Source organism: Ammospiza nelsoni, chromosome 3 (genome assembly GCF_027579445.1).
Source record: "Ammospiza nelsoni isolate bAmmNel1 chromosome 3, bAmmNel1.pri, whole genome shotgun sequence".
Taxonomy (NCBI): Eukaryota; Metazoa; Chordata; class Aves; order Passeriformes; family Passerellidae; genus Ammospiza; species Ammospiza nelsoni.
This window is the reverse complement of record NC_080635.1, coordinates 95,868,838-95,877,221: the sequence shown is the minus strand read 5'-3', so window position 1 is coordinate 95,877,221 and position 8,384 is coordinate 95,868,838.

Below are 8,384 nucleotides of genomic sequence, written 5' to 3'. Positions count from 1 at the left end.
ATACCATTTAACAAGAAATTGCAGTATCTGCAGTGCATGGTCCTTTTGCTCTGTGTGTGCGTGCAGTGCACAACTGCTGGAGTGAGGTTTTAAAATCAGAATGTGAAAGGGTTGGAATGGACCTTAGAGATTGTGAAAAATGCATATTATATGGCTCTACGCAGATATTTACTATATGTATTATGTTGTATTGATTAGTAGTGCTTTATTAACATTTTAATAGTAGTTTTGTAGTTAAAAGGTAACTTTGGTAGTTAAAATAGGAACCATGTATGTGGGATATTTTTTAAAGAAAGGAATGAGGTAATCACACCAGATAGCAGCCACAGGTCATCTAAATCTTTCAGAGAAAGAGAATTTATTGCTCTCTTATCAGAAGAAACCTTCTTCCCACCTTGCTCAGCCATATAGACGCCGTTAGGATTAAGAGGAAGAAGCTGACACTGACCAGACCAAATCCTTTGTTTGAATGGAATTTATGCATCATGTATGAGATGTATGAATATGCTACCGGTTATTGCTTTCAAGGGTTAATCCTTTGTTAACAGGTGTCCTTTTTTGGGCTTATTTTGCCCAGACCGTCCGTAACTCTTTATTCTTACTGTCTCGTATTGTTCTAATCTCAACTGTTCAAATTTTTATTACTCTAATTATATTGCTTTTTTTTAATAACCATTTTATTACTATTAAACTTTTAAAATTTCAAAAACAAGTGACTGGCATTTTTCACACAGATCATCTTGTCCCAGCCTCCCCTGCCATGTGCAGGGACACCTCCTGCTAGACCAGGTTTCGCCAGCCTGGCTTTGAGCACTGCCAAGGTTGGGACATCCACAACCCTACCATGGCAACCTGTTCTACTGTCTCACTACCCTCACAGTAAAGAATTTCTTCCTACAATATAAACTAAATTTCTCTTCTCAATTTATACTCATTGCTCCTTGTTCTGTTAGTACAGCTCCTGACAGAATCCCTTTCTGGCTTCCCTGCAGGCCTCCTTCAGATACTGGAAGGTTGCTGTGAGGCCTCCACACAACCTTCTCTTCTCCAGGTGAACAGTCCCAACCTTCTCAGCCTGTTTTCACAGGGAAGGTGCTCCAGTCCCATGATGGAATACGTGTGAAAATATAGACTTATAATCAATATAGATTAATAAGCATTGTGGGGTATGTAGTAGAGCTTCTCCTCTTGGAATCATTGTTTTTCAATCTCAGCCAAAGCCAACAGCAGAGTGGAGATCTTTAAATGTTACAGGCTCTTTCCTACATGAGAGCCACCTCCACCCACCTTGTCCACTCATCAGCCTCAGCTGAGTGCTGAGTCATTTTGGTGATGCTGCTGGTCATCCACTGGAAGCTTTGCCTTTGCTTAGGTGCCCATGCCATCCTACTGGTGTGTAACTGCCTGGAAAATTCTGCATACTGGAAAATAGAGGAATATAAAAGATTCCTGGCAGCATATTCAGCTATATTGTTTCACACAAGGTAGCTAGATGAGTTTGCAAGTGTCAATAGCTGTGGCTGTGTGCCTATCATACAGTATTGCACCTATGTGAAAACATGAAGCAAGTCAGTGCTTCTGTTCTGGTTCTGAAATTTAGCCTGAGGGTCTTCTGTGAGTCAGACTTACCTGGAAGCCATTTTTACAGCCAAAATTAAGGGAAGAAAACAGAAAAACAAAACAAGTATCAAACATATTTTGCATCATTTTATGAGAAGTGGTGATTTGGTTTGTAATACTCAGACTTTAGCTTTGCATTTCACACATGCTGTACTCTTCTTGGCATTTCTGCACCTACCACCAGAGAGTAGCACCCAGCCTGTGAGGAAGGAAGTGTAGGGGTGTATGGCCAGAACTGTGTGCAGCATACACAGGTTATGAGTGTGATCACTTTCATCCACAGGCTGAACCCCAAGCTCTCCACAGACTCCTCTCATCATAGCACAAGGAGGATGAGGGGCTGCAGGGCCTGGAATGATAGACAAGGCTTTTTCTAGAAATCCCCTTTTTTCTTTACCTCTTATTTCTTCTCCCTAATGCAAGTTGTATTTTGAATCTACCTACACTCCCAGTACATGATAGTGCCAAAAGCCCTTGCATTAACAAGGAACATAGATTCATCTGCCTTGCTGCTTCCTTCTGGGATCTTGCAGACCCTCACCATGGAATGAATCTTAGTGACACACCGCACCAAGAGCAGCTTGATTGTGAGGCTTCAGCCCCATAGGCAAAAGGTGACACCCATGAATACAGATTCAGGAGTGTGTGAGGAGCACTTACCTTTGTCACAGCAGGTAAGAATGTCATTCCTGACACCCTGGAGGTTGACTTTGTGTGGACTTTGTGTGTAGTTGTGTGGAAACAGGCATGGTTTGCCTCTGTCCAGCCTATCAGGTGTTGCTGGTTGTTGGTCTGCTGTGCCAGTGTATCATACTTTTGATACATCCTCCTGATGTGGAAGAATTGAAGTATTTTCAGACTTTATTTATTTTTATTTCTAAAAAGGATAATTGTTTGTATTCAAACACTTTTGCCCTGGTTCCTTCCATTGCTGGACAGAGCTGTGCTCTGTGCTAGGCTGGGGAGGTGGTGAACAGCACTGCTCAGCACACTGCTTCCCTTGTCACCCAACTCCACAGCATAAAAGAGGAAAACAGCACAGCTTTCCACTTCCTTCCCTAAATCCCACCTTGACATTTCAAATCGCCAGTCTAAAAAGACATGCTCCAGCATGTCTCGTGTAGAGCAGTAGATGGCTCTCTTTCATCTGAAGTCCTGTTGGGAAAAGAAACACTGGGTCTTAAGAGAAAATCCAGCCTTGTTCCCTCAATGCCATGGCTTCTTTTGGGCAAGCTCTCATATCCATTCAACAGTGCAGACAGGATACAGCTCTGATGATGGAGGAATGCATTTTAAACTGATTACCTCTGCTCAATGGCTTAGAAGATGAAGAAGGTGGCCAGGGAAACTAGATCAGTGATGCCAACTTAAATTGTGGTATTTCCTCATGGAGCAAGATAATACCTTTTCTGTCAACCTATCAAGTTTTCTAGGATAGAATAAAAAAGTTGTTTCTGGGTTCCTACATATTTTTCAGTCTTTTCAAAACTACTATTACAAGATACCTTTATTTATTTTTCCCTTTTTAAGGAATCTGACTTTTGAAATGTTGTCTTTTCAAGATAAACAGAAGAAAGGAGCAGAGAAATACAGATCATATTCACAATATAATAATCATCTGCTTAATCTCAAATAACTGAAAGTAACATAAACAGAGTTCAGTGAGTGAAAATTTGTCTCAGTCTCCTTAGACACAGTACAGTATATAGAGCATTTTAATGTTGTAAAGGTCTAACAAGGATATTAGATTTTAGAATGATAATTTACAAAATAGAAGAATATAAAGTTAAGGTATAAGGTTGTTTGGACAAGAAAAAATACGCACATGCATCCAAGCAAAACATTTCTCAGGTTTCCCATAAGAGAGCAAGTTGCAGTCAATCAAAAAAGAAAATAATTAGGATGCCTTAAGCTGGGCAGTTCTGTGACTGTAAAGCTGCATACAAAGTCATTACTTAATCATGCATAAGATGATGCTGACCAAATCAGAAATGGCTTATGTGGCTCTGGCAGTACAATGTGTTTTCATCTGTCTGGAAATATTCCGTCTGCTGCAAATGCCTCAGGGCTCTCTGTCACCATGGATATTCTTGCCTGGGGGTTTATGTTGGGAGAGGAGAACCATTCTGCCTGCTTTTCCTATTGTTTGTTAGCAGAAGCATTCCATGCTGTTCAATTTTTGGCATTGGCCATGGCAGCAGAAAGCCTGGGACTTTCCTCAATTAGCAGCATTGCTTTCAAATGGAAGAAAGGAAGGCGTGTATCGTGTCCTCTACAAAGTACTCCTCTGGAGCACTATGGCAGTGCTCAGCTAGAGTTAGAAAAGTAGCTTAGGCCTTGTATTGCCTACATTTTAGTGTTATGTTAGCCAGTGGAAGTATAGATTGGAAGTACAGGCAACCATAATGTCTAGACTCCCTCATTTATAGGTATTCTTTCTAAAGGATATGGGAGTGGCAATGATGCTGGACATTTCCTATTAAACAAGTGGCCTCTGTTCAGAACACTCATCCGTGCATGGAAACATGGTCTCATATTTCTCCTCTGTCAGTGGCATTTAGTAACTGCAGTGAATGCTGAACCTCAGACAAGACATGGCACTGGGGCTTTGTGGAATCATCTTTGTTTTTAACTATAGTTGTTTCCTTATGTATAGAAGCCATGAATAACCTTAGGGAAAACAGTAGATTCCCCTCAAGCTTTGTAGATTAGTTCTGTATTTTCTGGGTTAATGGCTTTAAAAACTTCACTGTGGACTACAAAGGGATGCTGGAGTGTTCACTATGAAGAGCAGTTATTTTGTCTGTGGACTCATAAAACCAGAGGAATAGGTATGGTCTGTCAGACCAGTGTTCCCTTCCCCACAGTACCCTGTCTCACACAGCAGTCAATAGCAAATGCTGAGAGAAGGGCTTGTAGGGACCAAACATAGGGGATACCTCCTCTGAATAGTCTCTGAATGTTTGAATACACTGACTGGTGACTCAGGCTATTCCTGAGCAGGATACTGTACCTCTGTTCTGAATAGTCCCTGACATCTGTCAGACAAGAATTTATACCATCTGAATCCATGTAAAATTCAGTATTCAGGTTCCCTGTGGCAATGAGTTCCACATCTGAATTATATACTATGGATGTGTTGTACATTTATGTTCTTTCTGAGATTAAATGTTTTTTTTTTTTTTTTCTGAAACCCCAGTGCACTTAACCTCTCCCTGTGCACACACCTACCCATAGAAACATCAGCTTTTAAGGCATTTTACTAGTGGAGAGTCATGTTGGACTTGTTCTTTCATCTGGGTGTCTCAGTCTTGCAACACCATGTCTTTGTACCTGCCTGGTGCCAGGCTAGAATGATTCTTTAAAGAGTTTCCACCCCATGAGCACTGCATTATAATACTGCAATGTTGAAGGTGTTCAGATATGTGGCAAAACAAAATTAATCTGAATTATCCTGTCATAAAAGATGGAATTATGAAGATAAACTATGCTGGTATCTCACAGGTTGTCTCAATAGTGTTGTCCTGTTCCTGATGGGAAGTTGATTAGTATCTGGATTTGTCAAAGCCTGGAACTGCCAAAGAACATGCTGCAGCTCTCACTAAAGTGGTTTCTTTTTTGAATGCAAGCTCTGTAGTGAAAATTAATGGTAAAACTTAAAAAGAAAATTCTATTGGCAAAGCCTAAGTTAATCTTAGAAGTGATGATATGTGAAATTATGCACAATAAGTGAGAGATTCTGCAAATTATATTTCTCTTGTCAGTAACTAAGCAAATAATTTTTTCAGAGGTCTCAGAAATCTGGATGGAACTCATCATGCAGGACAGGATGATGTGCTTTTTATGCTCAAGGAGCCTGATATGCCAATGAAGGTAAGAACATGTGAATTAAATACTTAATCATTGTCAGTCTCTTGCATTCACTAGGCATTCTCCTAGTCAATCTGGGAGGCTTCAAAATATGTGTGACAGTGTGATATGCCTTAGACTGGTTTGGGAAATAGAGGATGACTCTACTCATTTTTACCAGCAGGTGTCTAAGGAAGATGATGGTCTGAATATTCTCAGATGTTTGGTATCTAGGTGTGCCTAGCAAAAAGAAACAAAGCTGCCTGCAACAATAAAGACACTTCTCCTTTGACAAGGTTTTGAAAAAGTGTTGAATTTCTAAAGAGTAAATGTGGTATCTTTTTATTAAAGCATTTTTTTACAACTTTGACCAAAATTTGCCACTCCATGCTTAAAAAATAAGACTGAATTAATGGTAATTATAACATTTTCACAACAGAATTGACCTGCTTTTTATTCTGCAAATGTTGGCAGCTATCCCTAGCTATTACATCTGGAGGATGTACCTAAAAACTTTATATAAAAATGAAATAGGAGTATTACAAAACTCCTATTTTGTAATAGGAGGAAAAGGAAGAGAAAGAAACAAAGAGAGGGAGAGGGAAGGAGAAAAGAAGGTTATTTAGATAACTTTTAAAATGCTGAACCTATTTGTACAGCAGTGCTCATGCTGTCTCAGCTGGGTTATTTGCAGCTGAGAAGCCTTTTGTAGCTGTGATGTGCTGCATGGTGGCAGGGCACAGAAGCTGCTGCAATTCTCTTTGGCTGTGGAAGCCAGCCATCCCTCAGAGATACCAACATCAGGGAGCCTCTGGTACCTCACTGCAAGCCCTGCCTTATCCTGTGGAGTGGTGGGGCCTTTGAAAAGCCCTTGTCTTTTCCCTCCTGCAAACTGGATCCATGTCCATGCCTGCCTCAGGATATCTCTCTGGGACGTTTCTCCAGGTTACTTTTAAGTTGTTAATCCCAGGAAGATTTTGGTGTATGACTTAACAACTGTCACTTTCTACACTTCAGGATTTGGAAAATGGTACATATTTTTAAATTCAGCCTATAAAATTCTCAGCTAATAGGCCAATGCACCTGTTACAAACTCTCAGTTTTTTTCATGAGGCTTGCTTTTTATCTTATCCTACACTTCAGATAGCTGTAGGAAAAATGTTCTTTCTGACTAGCATGGAAAAATCTTCTGGAGTCTGACATAATTTTTTAATGTTCCTTAAATACCCTTACACGCATTCTTCATTCTGTTTCCTATGGAGCATATCTCCAGGGCTAGAACTTAAGATATATAAAATATATCTATACTTTCTTTGTGGTCCATGTCAGGGAATAAACCCTGACTGGACTCAACTGGTGTCAACACATCCATGTTTCTCAGAATCGCTTTTCACAGAATCACAGAATCACTGGGTTGGAAGTGACCTTCAAGATCATTGAGTCCAACCCATGCCCAAACACCTCAACTAAACCATGGCACCGAGTGACACATCCAGTCTTTTCTTAAACACATCCAGGGCTGGTGACTCCACCACCTCCCCAGGCAGACCATTTCAGTACTTTATCACTCCTTCTGTAAAAAACTTCTTCCTACTACCCAACCTATATTTCCCTTAATGCAGCGTGAGACTGTGGACTCTCCTTCTGTCAGTTGCTGCCTGGAGAAAGAGACTGACCCCCACCTGACTACAGCCACCTTTCAGGGAGTTGTAGAGAGAGCCATGAGGTCACCGGTTTGGAAAACCTGGCCATGTGCAAGATCAGCTGGATCAAATCCTGGCCTGGTGCCTATCACGTAATATTTTGTACCTGTGTGGGCATATTATTGTACTGCCATACCTCACTGAGAGAGGACTCTGCTTCCTTTGCACCAAGTCACATTCTGTGTTTTGTACTATGCAGAAAAACTGCGTGTCCTGTTTCTTGAAAGTTCTGTTTACTGGAGAAGGGGAAACAAGACAACAGCAATTCCTGCAGTCAATAAAACAGAAACCTGGTTGTGGTTTACATAATGTCAATTAAGATGAAAATGCATAAGCATTGCAACTAAGCATAAGTAAAATTGGAAAAATTTAACAGCCATTTCAGACATAACAAAAAATGTAATTGCCAACTCCTGAGCTCTGTGTCATCCAACCATCAGCTTATGCGTCTCAATATTTGGAGATTTTCAACACCTTTTTGGATCAAGCCCCAGGAAACCTTTTCTAACCTCATTACTCATCTTGCTTTGAACAGTAGACTGTATCAGACAACCTCCTGAGTCCTCTGCTCTGAATTTTCCCATGGTCCTGTGATTCTGTGACTCCTCTAGGACTAAAAACATCATGTGTACTAGGTGTTTTAAATATAGTTCATGTGTTTTTTAATATCCAAAGTAGCCAGCTGCTAAGAAAGAAGGGGAGAGAAAAAAGGGAAGGGAAGGGAAGGGAAGGGAAGGGAAGGGAAGGGAAGGGAAGGGAAGGGAAGGGAAGGGAAGGGAAGGGAAGGGAAGGGAAGGGAAGGGAAGGGAAGGGAAGGGAAGGGAAGGGAAGGGAAGGGAAGGGAAGGGAAGGGAAGGGAAGGGAAGGGAAGGGAAGGGAAGGGAAGGGAAGGGAAGGGAAGGGAAGGAAAGGAAAGGAAAGGAAAGGAAAGGAAAGGAAAGGAAAGGAAAGGAAAGGAAAGGAAAGGAAAGGAAAGGAAAGGAAAGGAAAGGAAAGGAAAGGAAAGGAAAGGAAAAGCTCCTAGACCTCCTGTTAGTGGTACCAAAATCACAGGGTAAGTCTTTAGCCTAAGAGCATGGCCAGGAGACCTTAGAAAGATGTCCAATATAGGGCACATTTCAGACATATGAGAGCAATGGCCAAACATTTGGTTGTTACAGCAAGGTTTGGAAAGATGTAGCTCTTGGGTCCACACCCTCTTCATTTAAATAA